This window comes from Scyliorhinus torazame, chromosome 7 (genome assembly GCF_047496885.1).
Source record: "Scyliorhinus torazame isolate Kashiwa2021f chromosome 7, sScyTor2.1, whole genome shotgun sequence".
Taxonomy (NCBI): domain Eukaryota; kingdom Metazoa; phylum Chordata; class Chondrichthyes; order Carcharhiniformes; family Scyliorhinidae; genus Scyliorhinus; species Scyliorhinus torazame.
Genome location: NC_092713.1, coordinates 168025923 through 168050356, shown reverse-complemented (window position 1 = coordinate 168050356; position 24434 = coordinate 168025923). Strand labels below are relative to the sequence as shown.

Here is a 24434-nt window from a genome sequence, read left to right as displayed (position 1 = left end):
TTATATGTCTAACTCTGTTGTGAATTGTCAGTGTATCTAGGGCAGCAACTGTTACGCTAAGAATCAGAAAATGGGGTTTCTGAAGCTACGGATCTCTGTTCAAAGAGGATGAGGAGGTTCTGTAATATGTTCAGAATGTGGTTAGTCAAAGTTAAAGGGTAGCACAGTGGTTAGCACTGCTACCTCACAGCACCAAGGACCCAGGTTCAATTCCACTCTTGGGTGACTGTTTGGAGTTTGCACTTTCTCCCCGTGTCTGCATGGGTTTCTTCCTGGTGCTCCAGTTTCCTCCCACAACTAAAGTTTGTCTCAATTGCAATTGGAAAACTGTGTGAAAGATGTGCAGGTTAGGTGGATTGTCCATGCTAAATTGCCCCAAGTGTCCAATAAAGTTCAGAACAAGAGCAGCTGACTATTCATGGGGACATTTAGTGGGGGTGGGCGGTGTTAAATTCAGAACTCTCGGGTGCAAGTTACCCAAGTTACTGGGGCTGACCATTGGACACTGGGCAGGAATGAGATGTATAATGGTAATGGCTCAGTAACAGTCTATCCTAACACTGTTACACCTGAAGCAAAAATTTGGGAGGTCAGTAGGTGTAAAGAAGATTTTGCAGTGCAGTGCAGATATTGTTTCACAAAGGTTGGGAATCATGTGGGACCTCATAGTCAGCAACATGGAGAGTGTTTCTGGCAGTCATGATGTGTAAGTCCTGAATTGCATATTGTCTATTTATTGTTAGAATGAATGGTATCATGGAGTAGCTGGCAAAAATTCTGAGATGCAAAATGGAAGGGAGAGCATCCGAAAGATAGTCATCATTGGAATTGAGTTGTCTAGAATTGACAGGGTTTGAAAAAGTAGGGAGATGGTGTTTGATAAATCTCAGAACCACAAGCCCGAATGGGATAGTGATAATTGTTTTTTTTTTTAATCCAATGTAATGAATGGGATACATGAATACAAAGTTGGTTATAGGACCATCAGCAAAGATTGTATGTGCCAGCGTGTTTTTTGGAGCAGAGAAGCTTTGCAAATTGTTTACCCCAGAGATCAGTGCTGAGTTCACTTTTGAGCCTGCAACATAAACCTAGAGTACAAGAGTAAATAAATGATACGTTTGTACTAAAGTTTGTCTCAATTGCAATTTGAAAACTGTGTGAAGTTGTGACGCCTCTTGATAGAGAGTTAGTAATTTACAATAGTCGCGACGAGAGTGAGAAATGTTTTCAGTCTTATTGCATGGAATGCTTTGCCACAGGGAGTGGTTGAACCAGAGGCCATTGCATCTCTGATGGATACAAGGGCAAATATTTGCAGCAGCGGAAAATACAGGAATCTGCTGTGGGGAGGATTAGTTTTGGATTTATCCAGCAAAGAGCTAGCTTACGGTATCTCTGATTATCTCCCAGTCGCCTCCATTTCTCAGCTGAATTGCCCTCAGCTTTTGCTGAAACTTTTGACGAGCCATCAGCCTCCTGGCTACTCTGTCTGCACTACCTCTGATGCCTTGGTGAGTAGAGGGTGAGCTGCACTGTGACCACAGCTCTGGACAGTTTAGTCAACTGCCTCTTGACTGGAGATCAAAATTCCATTCTTGTTGATTGCTGCTCAGGGTTGTTTGGACATGTTCAACACCGAGCCTAATCAGCCACATAGTCTGTTTCAGCTTCACTCTACAGTGCTATTTTTGGAAGTGGTATAGTGCATGCTTCCCCCACCCATGTGCAATATTTTACATTCCGCATTGTGAAATGTAAGACCTTGCCCAACTCTGTAATTTCTCAACTACCTCCTTTGATTGCATGGTGTCCCCTAGTTAGGTTTATGTACAAATTTGAGTTTTTGAATCCAAGACATTCATATAAATGAGAGACAGTAAAGTTCCTGAGAGACACTTGTGTAGTTCTCACCCCCACTCCATTTAGCTCTTATCACATTGGTTTGTATCCTTTAACCAATTTCTCATTGTTGTTGAGATTTACCCTGAATCCCGCAGCTTTGAGCTTAATTGCCTTTCAAACGGTGAGTTCACCATGTTACGGAGTTCCCACAACCTACTTCCTGAAAGAACAGAGTTGACCAGGTGGGTTTTTATCCTTCCTGAATTCATGTTGACTACAACTGAACCAAGCACACTGATGAACCATTCCACTATTTTCTCTGAAATTGAAGGACAATTTCTGTTGTGTTACCACTTTTTAAGCATGAGCATCACACTAACTTGTTCCCTGGACAAATAGATTGGAAACATTAGCCCCCAAATCTTCTCTCCTCCAGCTCTAATCTCTTGTCCAATCCCCAGTCTCTTTGTCCCACCATCATGTCTTCAAAGCTTTAAGTGCTCAATACCCTCCCTTAGCCTCGCCACCTCTTTCCTGTTTTAAAACCTAACTCTTAACCAAAATTTTGATTACATGTCCTAGTGTCTCCTTCGAGTCAGTCATTGCAGCCCAGCAGGAATTTCCACCCGTTGAGTCCATGTTCGCACTCTGAAGAGAAATCCAATCCGTCTCAATCCCCGACTGTAATTCCACACCCCTGGTAAAGCCTCTGTATCCACTCAAGGACCTTTTACATCTTCCTGAAGTATACTGACCATAATGGATTGCAATACTACACCTAAACTGAGCTTAAAATAAAAATGCATCTGACTGAGGGCGACATTAGTCTGCTAGTGCTCCTGTGAGGAGGTGAATAGGGCCCATGGAACTGTACCTGTTGAGAGCACCTTCAGGCGAGGAGGGAAGTGGGGGGTCGATGTAACTGCAGTCATTGAGAGTCAGCACCTTCAGGAGAGATGGGGAGTTGGGTCCATGGAACTGCATCCCTGTGAGAGCACATTCAGGAGGGGAGGGCAGTGGGGTCCATAGACCTATATCCCTTTGAGAGTCAGCACCTTCGGGAGAGATGTGTGGGGTCTGTGGAACTGTATCCCAGTAAGAGTCAGCACTACCTTCAGGAGAGGAAGGGACTGGGGTCATTGCAACTGTACCCCAGTGAGAGTAAGCACCTTTGGGAGGGGAGTGGGTTTCATGGAACTGTACCCCAGTGACAGTCAGCGCCATCAGGAAAGATGTGGAGTGGGGTCAGTGGAATTGTACCCCAGTGACAGTTAGCACCTTCAGGCGAGGGGAGTGGGGTCTGTGGAATTGTACCCCAGTGACAGTTAGCACCTTCAGGCGAGGGGAGTGGGGTCTGTGGAATTGTACCCCAGTGACAGTCAGCACCTTCAGGCGAGGGGAGTGGGGTCTGTGGAATTATACCTCAGTGAGAGTCAGCACCTTCAGGCGAGGGGAGTGGGGTCTGTGGAATTATACCTCAGTGAGAGTCAGAACCTTCAGGCGAGGGGAGTGGGGTCTGTGGAATTATACCTCAGTGAGAGTCCGCACCTTCAGGTGAGGGGAGTGGGGTCCATGGAATTGTCCCCAGTGAGAGTCCGCACATGAGGTGAGAGGAGTGGGGTCCATGGAACTGTACCCCAGCACCTTTGGGAGGGCAGTGAGGTCTGTGGAACTGTACCCCAGTGAGGACCAGCACCTTCAGGAGGGGAGTGGGGTCCATGGAATTGTAACCCAGTATTAGTCAGCACCTTCGGGAGAGAAGGCATGTAGGGTCCATAGAACTGTATCTCAATGAGAATTAGCATCTTCATGAGAGATGGGAGTGGGGTCCATGGAACTGTACCCCAGTGAGAGTCAGCACCTTCGGTAGAGGAGTGGGGTCCTGGAACTATCACCTAGTGAGAGTCAACACCCTCCGGAGAGGGGAGTGGGGTCCATGGAACTGCATCCCAGTGAGAGTCAGCACCTTCAGGAGAGATGTGGAATGGGGTCCATGGAACTGTATGCCAGTGAGTGCACCTTCAGGAGAGGGGCGTGGGGTCCATGGAACTGCACCCCAGTGAGAGTCAGCACCTTCAGGAGAGATGTGGAATGGGGTCCATGGAACTGTATGCCAGTGAGAGCACCTTCAGGAAAGCGGCGTGGGGTCCATGGAACTGCACCCCAGTGAGAGTCAGCACCTTCAGGAGAGATGTGGAATGGGGTCCATGGAACTGTATGCCAGTGAGTGCACCTTCAGGAGAGGGGCGTGGGGTCCATGGAACTGCATCCCAGTGAGAGTCAGCACCTTCAGGAGAGATGTGGATTGGGGTCCATTGAACTGTATGCCAGTGAGAGCACCTTCAGGAGAGGGGCGTGGGGTCCATGGAACTGCACCCCTGTGAGAGTCAGCACCTTCAGGAGAGATGTGCGTTAGGGTATGTGGAATTGTATCCCAATGAGAGTCACCACCTTGAGGAGAGATGGGGAGTGGGGTCTGGGGAACTGTATCTCAGTGAGAGACAGCACCTTAAGGAGAGGAGGGGAATGAGGTCCATGGAATTGTACACCAATGAGAGTCAGCACCTTTGGGGGGGGAGTGGAGTCCATGGAATTATATTGCAGTGAGAATCAGCACCTTCAGTCTAGTGGAGTGGGATCCGATGAACTGTACCCCAGTGAGAGTCTGCACCTTCAGGAGGGGAGTAGGGCTAATGGAACTGTATCCTAGTGAATATCAGCACCTTCAGTCTGGGCGAGTGGGGGTCCATGGAACTGTACCCAGTGAGAGTCCGCATCTTCTGGGAGGGGAGTGGGCTCCATGGGTACCCCTGTGAGCGTCAGCATCACCTTCAGGAGAGAAGGGTCCATGGACCTGTATCCCAATGAAAGTCAGCACCTTCAGGATGTGGGGAGGGCAGGTGGGTGGGGAGGGCAGGGGGGTGGGAGAATGGGGTCTACAGACCTGTACTCCAGTGAGAATCAGCACATTCAGGAGAGAGCGGAAGTGGGGTGTATGGAGCTGTACCCCAATGATCGTCCGCACCTTCAGGAGAGGGGGGGAGGTTGGAGTGGGGCCCATGGAACTGTATCCCAGTGAGAGTCAGCACCTTCAGTCTGGGGGACTGGGGTCCATCGAGCAGTACCCCAGTGAGAGTCAGCACCTCCAGGAAAGAAGGGGAGTGGAGGCCATAGAACTGAACCCCAGTGAGAGTCAGCACCTTTGGGAGGGGGGGTGGGACCCATGGAACTGTTTCCCAGTGAATGTCAGCACCTTCAGGAGAGGAGGGGAGTAGGGTCCATGGAACTGAACCCCAGTGAGAGTCAGCATCTTCAGGTGGGGAGGAGAATACTCTAAGAGAATATATATATATAGAACCTGATTCTGTGCTGGTGACAATATACCTGCACCAAGCAATATATTTACGCTCTCTCCTCGGAATATCTGAGAAAGCAGGATGCTGGCTCTGCTATCGCTAACTTGCATCTGGTGATTCTATTCCTGGAAACAAGTTAATCAATGATAGAGAAAGCACACGACCTGAAAGTCTAGTTTCCATAATTCATGGAATTGAAATCGATAGTGTGACACTAACTGATATTACTTCTTTGTACAGCAGTTTCTGAGGCCATGATTTACTGAGACTATTCCGTCTAATGTTTATGCAGCAAGTGCATGTCTCCCTCTAGTGGATTTCTTTTTTTTTGATATTTTAGTGGAAATGCATTCATGAGCCCATTGTTTTATTAATACTTTACAAAGAACAAGCTTATCAACAGCAGTTGCACAATGCTGGAAAAGAAATGAAATGGGATAGCTTTAGGTAACAACATTACACGAAAATAATGCTGACCAATAAATAAGCAGCCAATTATCTCATTGTAACAGGGAGGAAAGATCCATTGCAGAAAAAAATCTGTTCACATTTCTTCGAAAGAAATCATAACTTGATCGTACATTGGTTCTAAAAACTCCAGTGACCTGCGTCCAGATGTTCAGTAAAACAAAAGAATAGGTTAGTAATGACCATGATCATCGGAACAGTTACATCAGTTTGAGTCCCGAGATGAATATTCTTTCCAAAGTGTCCTTTTTGAGGCTGCAGCGCCGGGATGGGATTCCATTCCTCTTTTCGCAAGGCAGCAAACCAGTAGATGAGACTGGCGATGCCAAGGTTGACAGTGCCAAGAACTGTGGGTAATATAGAACCTCCAGGTACTGCGAGACAAGCATGTAGAATAGCACGGACATAGTAATTCCGTGTTAAAGGTACATACAATTTCACAACAGTTGCCAGAAAGCGCTGGCCCGGTCTTTCCATAGTTGTTCCCTTTTCCTCTTCCCTGCAGGATATTCCAATAAAATTACAAAAGCTCCAATGGAAATACCATAAGCAGCAAATTCCCAAGATTTGAATTAATGTACCCAATCCACTCCAACTACGCCTCCAATAAGCAAAATGAGTCCAAATTGTCCACTCAATCTGCCCCATGGTGCACACACTGGATACACTCCACAAGTACTCTCACTCTCGGATAACTTCCTCCAGTGGATTTCTCCAACCACAGGAAAATCCTGAATGTTCTTTTCACCAATGTAGCTCGAATCTTTTGAATGGGACTTGAACACTCAATCTTCTGAGTCCGAGGTGTCAGTGCGACCCACTGAATCACGGCGGACAGCTTATGAAGCGTGATCTCTTCCGGAGGTCCACAGCATCACAGATGTCAGTATTCAGCCAATTTGATTCACTGCATGTGACATCAAGAAGTGGCTGAAGTCATACCTGGCACAAAAGGAGATGGTTGTGGTGGTTGAAGGTCAATCATCTCAGTTCCAGGACATCACTGCAGGAGTTCCTCAGAGTAGTATCCTAAGCCCAAACATCTTCAGCTGCTTCATCAATGTCCTTCCTAGGGCAACACGGTGGTGCAGTGGTTAGCACTACTGCCTCACGGCACCGAGGTCCCAGGTTTGATCCCGGCCCTGGGTCACTCTGTGTGGAATTTGCACATTCTCCCCGTATTTGCGTGGGTTTCACCCCCATAACCAAAAAAGATGTACAGGGTAGGTGGATTGGCCACGCTAAATTGCCCCTTTATTAGAAAAAATTAATTGGGTACCCTAAATTATTCTTTTAAATCAAAAAAAAAATCAATGACCTTCAATCATAAGGTCAGAACAAAGAACAAGTAACAAAGAACAGCACAGGAACAGGCCCTTCGGCCCTCCCAGCCCGTGCTGACCATGCTGCCCATCGGAACTAAAATCTTCTACACTTCCGAGGTCCGTATCCCTCTATTCCCATCCTATTCATGTATTTGTCAAGATGCCCCTTAAACGTCACTATCGTCCCTGCTTCCACCACCTCCTCCGGCAGCAAGTTCCAGGCACCCACTACCCTCTGCGTAAAAAAAAAAAACTTGCCACGTACATCTCCTCTAAACCTTGCCCCTCGCACCTTAAACCTATGCCCCCTCGTAATTACCCCTCTACCCTGGGAAAAGGTCTCTTACTATCCACTCTGTCTATGCCCCTCATAATTTTGTAGACCTCTATCAGGTCGCCCCTCAACCTCCGTCATTCCAGTGAGAACAAACCTCTCCTCATAGCTATTGCCCTCCATACCAGGCAACATCCTGGTAAATCTCTTCTGCACCCTCTCTAAAGCCTCCACATCCTTCTGGTAGTGTGGCGACCAGAATTGAACAGTATACTCCAAGTGTGGCCTAACTAAGGTTCTATCCAGCTGCAACATGACTTGCCAATTTTTATATTCAGTGCTCCGGCCAATGAAGGCAAACATGCCGTATGCCTTCTTGACAACCTTCTCCGCCTGTGTTGCCCCTTTCAGTGACCTGTGGACCTGTACATCAAGATCTCTCTGACTGTCAATACTCTTTTTTAAAAAAATATGTTTATTCAAATTTTTCCAACAAAATTTTTTTCACAAACAAGCCCCCCCCCCATAGCAAAAAGAAGAAAGAACACAAACACCACAATCAATAATAATAAACTACTTATACATTGGGTTTCTCCCGCATATATTAACCCCCCCCCCCGCCATATGACATTTCAGGAGTACCCTTGGGGAACCCCCCACCCGCCCAAATACCCCCCCGAAAGAGACACCCCCCCCCCCCCTCTCTTTCTCTCTCTTTCCCCCCCCGGGTTGCTGCTGCTGCTGACCTCCTCCTAATGCTCCGCAAGATAGTCTAGGAACGGTTGCCACCGCCTGAAGAACCCCTGCACAGACCCTCGTAAGGCAAACTTTATCCTCTCCAGCTTAATGAACTCTGCCATGTCATTTATCCAGGCTTCCACACTGGGAGGGCTTCGCGCCCTTCCATAATAACAAGATCCTCCGCCGGGCTACCAGGGACGCAAAGGCCAGGATACCGGCCTCTTTCACCTCCTGCACTCCCGGCTCATCCGTTACCCCAAATAATGCCAACCCCCAACTCTGCTTGACCTGGACTTTCACCACCTTGGACATAGTCCTCGCAAGACCCCTCCAAAGCCCCTCCAGTGACGGGCACGACCAGAACATGTGGACGTGATTTGCCGGACTCCCCGAGCACCTCCCGCACCTGTCCTCCACCCCAAAGAACCTACTCATCCTCGCCCCTGTCATATGCGCTCTGTGAACAACCTTGAATTGTATTAGGCTGAGCCTGGCGCAAGAGGAGGAAGAATTAACCCGACTCAGGGCATCAGCCACAGACCCTCATCAATCTCCTCCCCAAGCTCCTCCTCCCACTTGCCCTTTAGCTCCTCTACCGAAACCACCTCCTCTTCTGGTTAATTAATAGAAAGCAAAGAGTGGGGATTAATGGGTGTTTTTCTGGTTGGCAATCAGTAGCTAGTGGTGTTCCTCAGGGATCAGTATTGGGCCCACAACTGTTCACAATTTACATAGATGATTTGGAGTTGGGGACCAAGGGCAATGTGTCCAAGTTTGCAGACGACACTAAGATAAGTGGTAAAGCAAAAAGTGCAGAGGATACTGGAAGTCTGCAGAGGGATTTGGATAGGCTAAGTGAATGGGCTAGGGTCTGGCAGATGGAATACAATGTTGACAAATGTGAGGTTATCCATTTTGGTAGGAATAACAGCAAAAGGGATTATTATTTAAATGATAAAATATTAAAACATGCTGCTGTGCAGAGAGACCTGGGTGTGCTCGTGCATGAGTCGCAAAAAGTTGGTTCACAGGTGCAACAGGTGATTAAGAAGGCAAATGGAATTTTGTCCTTCATTGCTAGAGGGATGGAGTTTAAGACTCGGGAGGTTATGCTGCAATTGTACAAGGTGTTAGTGAGGCCACACCTGGAGTATTGTGTTCAGTTTTGGTCTCCTTACTTGAGAAAGGACGTACTGGCGCTGGAGGGTGTGCAGAGGAGGTTCACTAGGTTAATCCCAGAGCTGAAGGGGTTGGATTACGAGGAGAGGTTGAGTAGACTGGGACTGTACTCATTGGAATTTAGAAGGATGAGGGGGGATCTTATAGAAACATATAAGATTATGAAGGGAATAGATAGGATAGATGTGGGCAGGTTATTTCCACTGGCGGGTGAAAGCAGAACTAGGGGGCATAGCCTCAAAATGAGGGGAAGTAGATTTAGACTGAGTTTAGGAGGAACATCTTCACCCAAAGGGTTGTGAATCTATGGAATTCCTTGCTCAGTGAAGCAGTAGAGGCTCCTTCATTAAATGTTTTTAAGATAAAGATAGTTTTTTGAAGAATAAAGGGATTAAGGGTTATGGTGTTCGGGCCGGAAAGTGGAGCTGAGTCCACAAAAGATCAGCCATGATCTAATTGAATGGTGGAGCAGGTTCGAGGGGCCAGATGGCCTACTCCTGCTCCTAGTTCTTATGTTCTTTCATCTCTTGATAGATCGCCAAAACCTTGCCTTCTCCGACCCATACACCCGAAATCACCCTGTCCTGAATCCCCTGTGCCGGGAGCAATGGGAATTCCCTCACCTGCCGCCTCACAAACGCCCTCACTTGCATATACCTGAACGCATTTCCCGGAGGTAACCCAAACTTCTCCTCCAGCGCCCCTAGGCTCGCAAACATCCCATCTATAAACAGGTCCCCAATTCTTCTGATCCCTGCCCGATGCCAGCTCTGAAACCCCCCATCCATCCTTCCCGGGACGAACCGATGGTTCTCCCGAATCGGGGACCAAACCGAGGCTCCCATCTCGCCCCTATGTCGTCTCCACTGCCCCCAGATCTTCAACGTTGCCGCCATCACCGGACTCGTGGTGTACCTTGTTGGCGAGAGCGGCAGCGGTGCCGTCACCAGCGCCCTCAGGCTCGTGCCCCTGCAGGACGCCATCTCCAACCTCTTCGACGCTGCCCCCTCTCCCTCTATTACCCACTAACGGATCATCGCCACGTTGGCTGCCCAATAGTAGCCGCACAGATTCGGCAGCGCCAGCCCTCCCCTGTCCCTGCTACGCTCCAGAAACACCCTCTTTACCCTTGGGGTCTTATTTGCCCACACAAAACCCATGATGCTCCTACCTACCTGTTTAAAAAAGGCCTTGGTAATCACAATGGGAAGGCACTGGAACACAAAGAGAAACCTCGGGAGGACCATCATTTTAACCGACTGTACCCTGCCCGCTAGCGAGAGTGGCAGCACATCCCATCTTTTGAAATCCTCCTCCATCTGCTCCACCAACCCCGTCAAATTGAGCCTGTGCAGGGCCCCCCAGCTCCCAGCCATCTGGATCCCCAAGTACCGAAAGTTCCTTTCCGCCCTCTTCAATGGTATGTCGTCTATCCCCCTTCCCTGGTCCCCTGGATGCACCACAAAGAGCTCACTTTTCCCTACGTTGAGCTTATAGCCCGAGAAGTCCCCAAACTCCCTTAGGATCCGCATGACCTCCACCATCCCCTCCACTGGATCTGCCACATACAGCAACAGGTCGTCCACATACAGCGACACCCGATGTTCCTCTCCCCCTCGGACCAACCCCCTCCATTGCCTGGACTCCCTTAGTGCCATGGCCAAAGGCTCAATTGCCAATGCAAACAACAAGGGGGACAGGGGACACCCCTGCCTCGTCCCTCGGTACCGCCGAAAGTGCTCCGACCTCCGCTGATTCGTAGCCACACTCGCCACCAGGGCTCTATATAGGAGCCTGACCCAACTGATAAACCCCTCCCCGAACCCAAACCTCCGCAACACTTCCCAAAGATACTCACACTCCACCCGGTCGAAGGCCTTCTCTGCGTCCATAGCTGCCACTACCTCCGCCTCTCCCTCCACCGATGGCATCATAATCACGTTGAGGAGCCTCCGCACATTAGTGTTTAGCTGCCTGCCCTTTACAAATCCCGTCTGGTCCTCATGAATCACCCCAGGGACACAGTCCTCAATTCTCTTGGCCAGCACTTTTGCCAGCAGCTTAGCATCCACATTGAGGAGCGAGATCAGTCTATACGACCCACATTGCAGCGGGTCCTTGTCCTGCTTCAGAATCAGGGAGATCAGCGCCCCGGACATTGTCGGGGGCAGGGTCCCCCTCTCCCTTGCCTCATTGAAAGTTCTCACTAACAACGGGCCTAGCAGGTCCACATATTTCCAATAAAACTCGACCGGGAACCCATCTGGCCCCAGGGCCTTCCCCATCTGCCTGTTCCCCAATCCTTTAACCAGCTCCTCCAACCCAATTGGCGCCTCTAAACCAGCCACCTCCTGCTCCTCCACCATTGGGAACCTCTGATGTGGAGATGCCGGCGTTGGACTGGGGTGAGCACAGTACGAAGTCTTACAACACCAGGTTAAAGTCCAACAGGTTTGTTTCGATGTCACTAGCTTACGGAGCGCTGCTCCTTCCTCAGGTGAATGAAGAGGTATGTTCCAAAAACAAATATATAGACAAATTCAAAGCTGCCAGGCAATGCTTGGAATGCGAGCATTAGCAGGTGATTAAATCTTTACAGATCCAGGGTCCCGGTTGAGGCCGCATTCATGTGTGCGGAACTTGGCTATAAGTTTCTGCTCGGCGATTCTGCGTTGTCGCGCGTCCTGAAGGCCGCCTTGGAGAACGCTTACCCGGAGATCAGAGGCTGAATGCCCTTGATTGCTGAAGTGTTCCCCGACTGGAAGGGAACATTCCTGCCTGGTGATTGTCGCGCAATGTCCGTTCATTCGTTGTCGCAGCGTCTGCATGGTCTCGCCAATGTACCACGCTTCAGGACATCCTTTCCTGCAGCGTATGCGTATGAGGTAGACAACGTTGGCCGAGTCGCACGAGTATGTACTGCGTACCTGGTGGGTGGTGTTCTCACGTGTAATGGTAGTATCCATGTCAATGATCTGGCATGTCTTGCAGAGATTGCCATGGCAGGGTTGTGTGGTGTCACCTTCAGGACGCGCGACAACGCAGAATCGCCGAGCAGAAACTTATAGCCAAGTTCCGCACACATGAGTGCGGCCTCAACCGGGACCTGGGATTCATGTCGCATTACATTCATCCCCCACCATCTGACCTGCGAAATCCTACCAACTGTCCTGGCTTGACACAATTCACACCTCTTTAACCTGAGGTTACCACATCTCTGGATCTGTAAAGATTTAATCACCTGCTAATGCTCGCCTGTTGGGAACCTCAGTTGATCCAAAAATCGTCGCATCCCCTCTTCCCCTGCTGGGGGCTCAGATCTGTACAGCTCCTCATAGAAGTCCTTAAATACCTCATTTACTCTCACCGCACTCCACACCGTATTCCCCCTGCTATCCTTAACTCCACCTATCTCCCTCGCTGCCACCCTCTTACGGAGCTGGTGTGCCAGCATCCGGCTCACCTTCTCCCCATACTCGTACGTCACCCCCCCTGTGCTTTCCTCCACTATGCCTCTGCTTTCCCTGTGGTCAACAGGTCAAACTCCGTCTGGAGGCTTCGCCGCTCCCTAAGTAGTCCCTCCTCAGGGGCCTCTGCATATCTCCTGTCCACCCTTAAGATCTCCCCCACCAACCTCTCCCTCTCCCTGCCCTCTCTCTTCTCCCTGTGGGCCCTAATGGAGATTAACTCTCACCTGACCACCGCCTTCAACGCCTCCCAGACTACCCCCACCTACACCTCTCCGTTGTCATTGGCCTCCAAATATCTCTCAATGCACCCCCGCACCCTCCTCATCTGCCAGTAATCCCACATCAAGACGCCACAGTGGGCTCTGGTCCCTCTCCTAACTCCAGCTCCACCCAGTGCGGGGCGTGGTCTGAGATGGCTATGGCCGAATACTCCGTTCCTTCCACTTTCGGGATTAGCGCCCTACTCAAAACAAAAAAAATCTATCCGGGAGTAGGCTCTATGTACATGGGAAAAGAATGAGAATCCCCTGGCCAGGGGCCTAGCAAACCTCCATGGATCCACTCCCCCCCCATCTGGTCCATAAACCCTCTAAGCACCTTGTCCGCAGCCGGCCTCTTCCCCGTCTTGGATCTGGAGCGATCTAATGCTGGATCCAGCACCGTGTTGAAACCCCCCCCATTATTAAGCTTCCTGCCTCCAGGTCCGGAATGCGACCCAGCATGCGCTTCATAAATCCGGCACCATCCCAGTTCGGGGCGTATACGTTTACCAGTACCACCCACACCCCCTGCAAACTACCGCTCACCATCACGTATCGGCCCCCATTATCCACGACAATATTCCTGGCCTCAAACGACACCTGCTTCTCCACCAGCATTGCAACCCCTCTGTTCTTCGCATCCAGCCCCGAAAGGAATACCTGTCCTACCCATCCCTTTCTCAACCTGACCTTGTCTGCCACCTTCAAATGTGTCTCCTGAAGCATGACCACGTCTGTCTTCAGTCCCTTAAAGTGCGCAAACACTCGGGCGTCTTAACCGGCCAATTCAGGCCCCTCACATTCCAAGTTATCAGCCGGATTGGGGGACTTCTCCCCATTGGCCAATGCAGCAGCAACCCTATACCCCCCCCTCCCCTCGCTAGATCCATATCTAGCTCTTTTGCTCCCCCCATAACACTCCCGTAAGTCAGCTGACTCCTGCTGACCCCGGCCTCTCCCGCCTTCCCATCGACCCCCCCAGTGTGGGAATCCCCCCCCCCCCCCTCCCTAGCAGTCAGTGTGCGCTCCTCCGACCCCCACCGCCGTCCTTCCCTAGCACGGGAAAAAGCCCGCGCTTTCCTGAGCCGCCCCGCCCCCTGTGGCGCAGCTCCTTTTGCGGCCTTATCTCAATTCCCCCATCCCCGGGCCTCTCCTCCCTCCAACACCGGCGCCCACACTCTCCCACAGTCTCCCCATCAAATCCCTTCATCCATCCCCATCCAGCACCCAACCAAGGGAACATTCCCTACATGTATTAAAACCATATATACAGCAGACATCCCCCCCACAACCACAGACCCTCAATTTGAGTCCAACTTTTCAGTCTGTATAAAGCTCTAAGCCTCCTCAGGCGTTTCGAAATAGTGGTGCCGATCTTGGAATGTGACCCACAATCGCGCTGGCTGCAGCATACCGAACTTCACCCCCTTCTGATGGAGCACCGCCTTGGCCCGATTAAAGCCAGCTCTCTTCTTGGCCACCTCTGCACTCCAGTCCTGGTAGATTCGGATCTCCGTGTTCTCCCACCTGCTGCTCTGCTCTTTCTTGGCCCATCTCAGGACACACTCTCTATCCATAAAGCGGTGAAACCGCACCACTACAGCCCTTGGCGGCTCGTTGGCCTTCGGTCTCCTTACCAGGACCCGATGAGCCCCATCTAGCTCCAGGGGCCTCGGGAAAGCTCCCGCGCCCATCAGCGAATTGAGCATCGTGCTCACATATGCCCCGGTATCGGGCCCCTCAACTCCTTCAGGGAGACCCAGAATCTGCAGATTCTTCCTCCTCGACCTATTCTCCAGATCCTCAAATCTTTCCGCCCACCTCTTATGCAGCGCCTCGTGCGTCTCCACCTTCACCGCCAGGCCCAAGATCTCATCCTCGTTCTCCGAGGCTTTCTGCCGCACCTACCGGATCGCTGCCCCTTGGCCCTCTGGGTCTCCACTAGCTTCTCAATCGCCACCTTCATTGGCGCCAGCATTTCTGTCTTCAGCTCCTCAAAGCAGCGTTTAAGAAACTCCTGCTGCTCCTGCGACCACTGCGCCCATGCTGCTTGGTCTTCACCCGCCGCCATCTTGCTTTTTCTCCCTCTCATTTTTCGCTGCTCCAAGATCTCTTTTTTCACCGCTCCACTCCTGGTCCAATCCATATACTGTCGGGGAGACCTTGCTGTCACCTTCCCACACTGGAAGCCGTCGAACAAGTGCCGTTGGGGCCCCTCTAGAGAGTCCTAAAGTCCGTTCCCGGCGGGAGCTGCTGAACGTGCGACCTATTCAGGCATGGCCGCAACTGGAAGTCCGACTGTCAGTACTCTTGAGGGTTCTACCATTCACTCTATATTCCCTACCTATAATTTGATCTTCCAAAATGCTTTCCCTCACATTTGTCCAGATTAAACTCCATCTGCCATCTCGCTGCCCAAGTCTCCAAACGATCTAAATCCTGCTGTATCCTCTGACAGCCGTTGTCGCTATCTGCAATTCCACCAACCTTTGTGTCGTCCGCAAACTTACTAATCAGTGCAGAAGGAGGCCATTCGGCCCATCGAATCCGCACAGGCTCTTGGAAAGAGCACCCCACCCAAGGTCAGCACCTCCACCCCATCCCCATAACCCAGTAACCCCACCCAACACCAAGGGCAATTTTGGACACTAAGGGCAATTTATCATGGCCAGTCCACCTAACCTGCACATCTTTGGACTGTAGGAGGAAACTGGAGCACCCGGAGGAAACCCACGCACACACTGGGAGGATGTGCAGACTCCGCACAGACAGTGACCCAAGCCGGAATCGAACCTGGGACCCTGGAGCTGTGAAACAATTGTGCTATCCACAATGCTACCGTGCTGCCCATTTATATATACTACGAACAGCAAGGGTCCCAGCACTGATCCCTGCGGAACACCACTAGTCACAGCCCTCCAATCAGAAAATCATCCTTCCATTGCTACTCTCTGCCTTCTATGACCTAGCCAGTTCTGTATCCACCTTGCCAGCTCACCTCTGATCCTGTGTGACTTCACCTTTTGTACCAGTCTGCCATGAGGGACCTTGTCAAAGGCCTTACTGAAGTCCATATAGACAACATTCACTGCCCTGCCTGCATCAGTCATCTTTGTGACCTCCTCGAAAAACTCTTATCAAGTTAGTGAGACACGTCCTCCCCTTCACAAAACCGTGCTGCCTCTCGCCACTGTGACCATTTGTTTCCAAATGGGAGTAGATCCTGTCTCGAAGAATTCTCTCCAGTAATTTCCTTACCACTGACGTAAGGCTCACCAGACTGTAGTTCCCTGGATTATCCTTGCTACTCTTCTTAAACAAAGGAACAACATTGGCTAAACTGCAGTCCTCCGGAAGACAGTGAGGATCCAAAGATTTCTGTCAAGGCCTCAGCATTTTCCTCTCTTGCCTCCTTCAGTATTCTGGGGTAGATCCCATCAGGCCCTGGGGATTTATCCACCTTAATATTTTTCAAGACACCCAACACCTCGTCTTTTTGGATCTCAATGTGACCCAGGCTATCTACACACCCTTTTCCAGACTCGACAAAGAACAACAAAGAACAAAGAAATGTACAGCACAGGAACAGGCCCTTCGGCCCTCCAAGCCCGTGCCGACCATACTGCCCGACTAAACTACAATCTTCTACACTTCCTGGGTCCGTATCCTTCTATTCCCATCCTATTCATATATTTGTCAAGATGCCCCTTAAATGTCCCTATCGTCCCTGCTTCCACTACCTCCTCCGGTAGTGAGTTCCAGGCACCCACTACCCTCTGCGTAAAAAACTTGCCTCGTACATCTACTCTAAACCTTGCCCCTCTCACCTTAAACCTATGCCCCCTAGTAATTGACCCCTCTACCCTGGGGAAAAGCCTCTGACTATCCACTCTGTCTATGCCCCTCATAATTTTGTATACCTCTATCAGGTCGCCCCTCAACCTCCTTCGTTCCAGTGAGAACAAACCGAGTTTATTCAATCGCTCCTCATAGCTTATGCCCTCCATACCAGGCAACATTCTGGTAAATCTCTTCTGCACCCTCTCTAAAGCCTCCACATCCTTCTGGTAGTGTGGCGACCAGAATTGAACACTATACTCCAAGTGTGGCCTAACTAAGGTTCTATACAGCTGCAACATGACTTGCCAATTCTTATACTCAATGCCCCGGCCAATGAAGGCAAGCATGCCGTATGCCTTCTTGACTACCTTCTCCACCTGTGTTGCCCCTTTCAATGACCTGTGGACCTGTACTCCTAGATCTCTTTGACTTTCAATACTCTTGAGGGTTCTACCATTCACTGTATATTCCCTACCTGCATTAGCCCTTCCAAAATGCATTACCTCACATTTGTCCGGATTAAACTCCATCTGCCATCTCTCCGCCCAAGTCTCCAGACAATCTAAATCCTGCTGTATCCTCTGACAGTCCTCATCGCTATCCGCAATTCCACCAACCTTTGTGTCGTCTGCAAACTTACTAATCAGACCAGTTACATTTTCCTCCAAATCATTTATATATACTACAAACAGCAAAGGTCCCAACACTGATCCCTGTGGAACACCACTGGTCACAGCCCTCCAATTAGAAAAGCATCCCTCCATTGCTACCCTCTGCCTTCTATGGCCTAGCCAGTTCTGTATCCACCTTGCCAGTTCACCCCTGATCCCGTGTGACTTCACCTTTTGTACTAGTCTACCATGAGGGACCTTGTCAAAGGCCTTACTGAAGTCCATATAGACAACATCTACTGCCCTACCTGCATCAATCATCTTAGTGACCTCCTCGAAAAACTCTATCAAGTTAGTGAGACACGACCTCCCCTTCACAAAACCGTGCTGCCTCTCACTAATACGTCCATTTGCTTCCAAATGGGAGTAGATCCTGTCTCGAAGAATTCTCTCCAGTAATTTCCCTACCACTGAAGTAAGGCTCACCGGCCTGTAGTTCCCGGGATTATCCTTGCTACCCTTCTTAAACAGAGGAACCACATTGGCTATTCTCCAGTCCTCCGGGACATCCCCTGAAGACAGCGAGGATCCAAAGATTTCTGTCAAGGCCTCAGCAATTTCCTCTCCAGCCTCCTTCAGTATTCTGGGGTCGATCCCATCAGGCCCTGGGGACTTATCTACCTTAATATTTTTTAAGACACCCAACACCTCGTCTTTTTGGATCACAATGTGACCCAGGCTATCTACACCCCCTTCTCCAGACTCAACATCTACCAATTCCTTCTCTTTGGTGAATACTGATGCAAAGTATTCATTTAGTACCTCGCCCATTTCCTCTGGCTCCACACATAGATTCCCTTGCCTATCCTTCAGTGGGCCAACCCTTTCCCTGGCTACCCTCTTGCTTTTTATGTACGTGTAAAAAGCCTTGGGATTTTCCTTAACCCTATTTGCCAATGACTTTTCATGACCCCTTCTAGCCCTCCTGACTCCTTGCTTAAGTTCCTTCCTACTTTCCTTATATGCCACACAGGCTTCGTCTGTTCCCAGCCTTTTAGCCCTGACAAATGCCTCCTTTTCCTTTTTGACGAGGCCTACAATATCACTCGTCATCCAAGGTTCCCGAAAATTGCCGTATTTATCTTTCTTCCTCACAGGAACATGCCTGTCCTGTATTCCTTTCAACTGACACTTGAAAGCCTCCCACATGTCAGATGTTGATTTGCCCTCAAACATCCGCCCCCAATCTATGTTCTTCAGTTCCCGCCTAATATTGTTATAATTAGCCTTCCCCCAATTTAGCACATTCATCCTCGGACCACTCTTATCCTTGTCCACCAGTACTTTAAAACTTACTGAATTGTGGTCATTGTTACCGAAATGCTCCCCTACTGAAACATCTACCACCTGGCCGGGCTCACTCCCCAATACCAGGTCCAGTACCGCCCCTTCCCTAGTTGGACTGTTTACATATTGTTTTAAGAAGCCCTCCTGGATGCTCCTTACAAACTCCGCCCCATCTAAGCCCCTGGCACTAAGTGAGTCCCAGTCAATATTGGGGAAGTTGAAGTCTCCCATCACCACAACCCTGTTGTGGTGATGGGAGACATCTACCAATTCCTTCTCTTTGGTGAATACTGATGCAAAGTATTCATTTAGTACCTCACCCATTTCCTCTGGCTCCACACATAGATTCCCTCCCCTGTCCTTCAGTGGGCCAACCCTTTTCCTGGCTATCCTCTTGCTTTTTATGTACGTGGAAGGGAGATGACTGCACAATGTTCAGCACCATTTGCGACTCCTCAAATACTGAAGCTGTTCATGTCCAAATGCAACAAGGCTTGGACTGACTAGTAGCAAATAACATTTACGCCACACAAGTGCCAGGCAATGACAATCTCTAACGAGAGGATCCAACCATTGTCCGTTGACAATCAATTGCATACCATTGCTGAACCCCCCACTATCAGCATCTTATACTGTGGGTATAAGACCAAGTCGAGGGCTAGGAATCCTGCAGCAAGTGACTCACTTCCTGACTCCCCGAAGCCAGTCATCCATTTACAAGGCATAAGTCAGGAGTGTCATGGAATACTCGCCACGATGAGTGCAGTTCCAACAACATTCAAGAAGCTCTGCACCATCCAGGACAAAGCAGCCGGCTTTATTGGCGGCACAGTAGGTAGAACATAGAACATAAAACATACAGTGCAGAAGGAGGCCATTCGGCCCATCGAGTCTGCACCAATCCACTTAAGCCCTCACTTCCAACCTATCCCCGTAACCCAATAACCCCTCCTAACCTTCTTTTGGTCGTTAAGGGCAATTTATCATAACCAATCCACCTAACCTGCACGTCTTTGGACTGTGGGAGGAAACCGGAGCATCCGGAAGAAACCCACGCAGACACGGAGAGAGCGTGCAGACTCCGCACAGACAGTGACCCTGCAGGGAATCGAACCTGGGACCATGGCGCTGTGAAGCCACATTGTTATCTACTTGTGCTACCGTGCTGCCCTTTTTTTTTCTTCACTGGAAGTGTTACTTGGCTATGCACGGTACAGTCAAGAAAAATGAGTTTAAATCTCCCAGAATCCTCTTCTGGATGATCTTTTTCCCGTTCATCACTGGAGGGTTTCTTGGGCAACCCACAATAAAGTCAAGGTGACTGAGTTGACTTCTCCAAAAATTCTCTTCTGCCGCCTCTACTGGAGGTTAGCACTGCTGCCTCAGCGCCAGGGACCCAAGTTCAGTTTCGGACTTGGGTGACTATATCTGTGTGGAGTTTATATGTTCTCAGTGTCTGCGTGGGTTTCTTCTGGGTACTCTGGTTTCTTCCCACAATCCAAACATGGGCCGGTTAGATGGATTGGCTGTGCTTAATTGCCCCTTAGTGTCCAAATGTTAGATGGGGTTACAATGTTACCTGGATAGGGTGGGAGAGTGGGCCTAGTAGGGTGCTCTTTCAGAGTGTTGGTGCAGATTCAATGGGCCAAATAGTCTCCTGCAATGTAGGCATTCTATGGAACCGCTGCATGAATTCGACAAAACCTTCCAATCTCATAAACACTACCATCTAGAAGGACAAGGGCAGCAGATACCTGAGAACACCACTACTTGGAAATTCCCCTTCAACTCACTCACCATCCTTACTTGGAAATGTATCACCATTCCTTCATTGTGTCACTGGGTCAAAATCCTGGAATTTCCTCCCTAACTGCAGTGTGTGTGTACCTGCACCACATTTACTGCAGCAGTTCAAGGCAGCTCACCACCGTCTCAAGGGCAATTAAGGATGGGTAATAAATGGCAGCAACGTCCACATCCCATAAATGAATTTTTAAAAACCCATTGTTGTAAACTATCATGAGCTTCAAATGATCACTGCAGTTTTTAATTTTAATCTTTATTGTCACAAGTAGGCTTACATTAACATTGCAATGAAGTTACTGGGAAAAGTCCCTAGTCGCCACATTCCAGCGCCTGTTCGGGTAACAGAGGGAGAATTCAGAATGTCCAAATGACCTAACAGCACATCTTTCAGGACTTGTGGGAGGAAACTGCAGCACCCGGAGGAAACCCACGCAGACACAGGGAGAACGTACAGACTCCACACAGACAGTTACCCAAGCAGGGAATCAAACCTGGGACCTTGGAGCTGTGAAGCAACAGTGCTAATCACTGTGTTACTGTGCTGCCCCACAGTTCCAACAGCAGCTCATTATACTGGGCAGAAACCACCTCCATCTTGAATGATTGACATTCAGTGGTAGGGTCAGCTGGTACAACTGCCTGATTCAATGTAAACCCACTTCTTTTTGAGTTTGGAAGTGGAAGGGTGTGTGCTTTGATGGTCACGTGTTTTAAATTCATTGAAGAGTGCAGGAGAACATGCCAGGAGCAGATCCATGCATACCTAAAAAGGTGGTGTTTATTTAGTGAAACTACTAAACAGGGGCTACTTGTGTGCCAAACAGCACAAGCAGAGCTTAGAGATCCCACAACCAATCAATCACATCTAAGCTCTCTGGTCCTGCCACATCCAGCAGTGAATGGTGGTGGACATTTAAACAACTCACGGGAGGAAGATACTCCACAAATATCCCCATCTTTAATGATGGAGGAGCCCAATGCACCAGTCCAAAGTAAATGCTGAAACATTTGCATCAATCTTCATCCAGAAGTGTCATATGGATGGTCCATCTCGGCATCCTCCAGAGGTCCCAAGCATCAGCTGTCAGTCTTCAGTCAATTCTACTCACTCCACAAGAAATGGCTGAAGTCTTTGGTTACAAAATGCTATCAGCCCTGACAAAAATCCAGCAATTGGAATGTAAATTTGTACTTCAGAACTTGACCCCTGATTAGGGAAGATGTTTAGTGCTGGAAAGGGGGGATGCCCTTGAGTGGACAAGATGGAACCCATTTAATTAGAATTGAGAAGCAAAAAGTATATGATCTCGTTATGGAGGGTATTCTATAGGCCTCCAAGGAGTGAGAGAAATAGTGGAGCAAATCTGCAGCAAAATCTATAATGGTGCTATTGGGGACTTGAATTACGGATTGGAGTAGTGTTAAAGTAAAGGTAATGAGGGTTTGGAATTTCTGAATTTGTTCAGGAGAACTTCCTTGGTCAATATGTTTTCAGTCTAACTAGGAAGGTGGCGAGGTCCCAGGTTCGATCCCAGCTCTGGGTCACTATCTGTGTGAAGTTTGCACATTCTCCCCATGTTTGCGTGGGTTTCACCCCCACAACCTAAAGATGTGCAAGGTAGGTGGATTGAACACGTTAAATTGCCCCTTAATTGGAAAGAAATGAATTGGGTACACTAAATTTAAAACACAAGGAAGGCGGCATTAATGGATCTGGTGCTGGGAAAGAGGTGGTGCTGGGAAAGAGGTGGACCAAGTATCAGTGGGGGAACATTTGGGTAAAAGTGATCAATGTATCATAAAGTTTAGATTAGTAATGGTGATGAGCAATCTTGTCATCCTGCCGGCTGCGAGAGATGAGTGAAATGCAGTCTCAACTTTGAAGTCCGATGAAGTGGCACCAGGGGGAACCTGAGTGGGGTGTACAAAAATATGTGGGACATGGTCAGAGGACAGAGGTCAGAGGTAGATTCTTTACGCAAAGAGTAGTGAGGCCGTGGAATGCCTTACCTGCTACAGTAGTGAACTCGCCAACATTGAGGGCATTTAAAAGTTTATTGGATAAACATATAGATGATAATGGCATAGTGTAGGTTAGATGGCTTTTGTTTCGGTGCAACATCGTGGACCGAAGGGCCTGTACTGCGCTGTATTGTTCTATGTTCTATGTTCTATGGATCAGGGCGATAGAATGAAACATATCCCCGTCGTAGAGGGGTCACTAACCAGGGCACACAGATTTAAGGTAAGGACATGAGATGCAGAGGGGATTTGAGGAATTTCACCCAGAGGGTGGTGGGAATCACTGCCTGAAAGGCTGGTAGAGGTGGGAACTCTCACAACATTTAAGAAACATTTAGATGAGCACTTGAAATGCCATAGCATACTAGGATACGGACCAGTTGACAATGGGATTAGAAGAGGCACTTGGCTGACACCGACATGGGCCAAAGGGCCTCTTGTACTGTAAAACTCTATGACTCTATGCACTATTTTGATGGTTGAACAAGACAGTTCTGGAAAGGCCAAGTCTGTCTCACATGAAGTTGTCCCTAGCTGGTGATGCGGGATGATCTCTGCTGCCTCCTTTTTTGTTTTTCAGGGCTGGCTCCTGTTTTAGAGCTTCTGAAACCACATGACGGTGGTGAACTCCTGTTCACAGCTCGTGCATCGAACACCTGCTAAACTTTCCCACTGTCATGATTGATGTCTTTTTTTATAGCATCCTTTTTAATTGGAGTTTTGGGAGTTCTGCTGGTTCCGGGGCACAGCTGCCTCCCTGTATGTCCTATCCTTCAGGCTGTGGCTATCTTCCATCCTATGCACATGCCCAAGCCAGCAAAGCCTTCTTTGCTTGAATAACGCTGCCTGCTTGGCATGGTTGCCCTAGAAAGGACTGCGTCACTGATGAACCTTTTTCCCCATGTGATGCCAAACATGCGTCATAGATACCGAAGATAAAAATTATTGAGCCTTTGTTCTTGGGTATTAGTTGTCCAGGCTTTGCTGTCACCCAGCATGTGCTGTGGATACTGACCTCGTAGATAAGTGTTTTGGCCCTATGGATCCGTTTGTTCATCAACTAAAGTTGGTGGCTGCCTTTCCAATACATATGCTGAGCTCTTCATCAGGAAGCAGGTTGTCTGTCCCTGTAGATCCAAGAGAGCAGAATTTGCTAACTGCTTCCCGTGGCGTGTTGTTGGTTTGATCATTGGTGGAGACACAACACCCTTTCCCATAACTACAGTTTCTTTGACCATGAGGGTGCGGGAGAGTATGACACAAGCACGGGACTGGTGATCGATGAATCTTATAGAGCTGGTCGTCTATCTGGGCAACTCGTTCAAGGAACAATCTGCAGTGGAGCGTCTAAAATGGGAGATGAAGAACTTTAGTAGGATGAGGGGATCTAGCCAGGTTAAAATAGAACTCGAGGCTGATGGGAAAAACTGTAACCGAGCAATGGATGATCTGTAACATAAAGATGTTTCAGTTGAGGTTGGGACATTCCAACAAGGGCAAGGTAGGGGAGCCAAAGCCGGGTCTCCTTGGATGACAGCTGAGAGGGAAAATATGATGGAACAAAAAGCACTGGATGATGCATGTTAGTTGAATTCTCCAGATGAGAACCAGGTCAAATATAGTGAGTGGAGGGTGGGAGTGAGGAGGAAAATAAGTCTGGCAAAGAGAGATGAGAATAGAATGGCAAAGAGATATGAGAATCGAATCATCATTTGACAGGTAATAGTGGCGTAGCGGTTAGCACTGCTGCCTCACAGTGCCAGAGACCCAGCCTCTGGCGACTGTGTGGAGTTTTCACATTCTCCCCGTGTCTTCGTGGGTTTCCTCCGGGTGCTCCAGTTTCCTCCCACAATCCAAAGATGTGCAAGTTAGGTGGATTGACCAATGCTA

General features: G+C 49.1%; 1 protein-coding gene across 3 annotated transcripts in view; it reads left to right on the top strand.

Annotated features, from left to right (window-relative positions):
- Positions 1-24434, top strand: part of rabgap1l (RAB GTPase activating protein 1-like) — a 934074-nt gene that overhangs the window by 719469 nt on the left and 190171 nt on the right. The gene's annotated exons all lie outside the window — the stretch shown is intronic.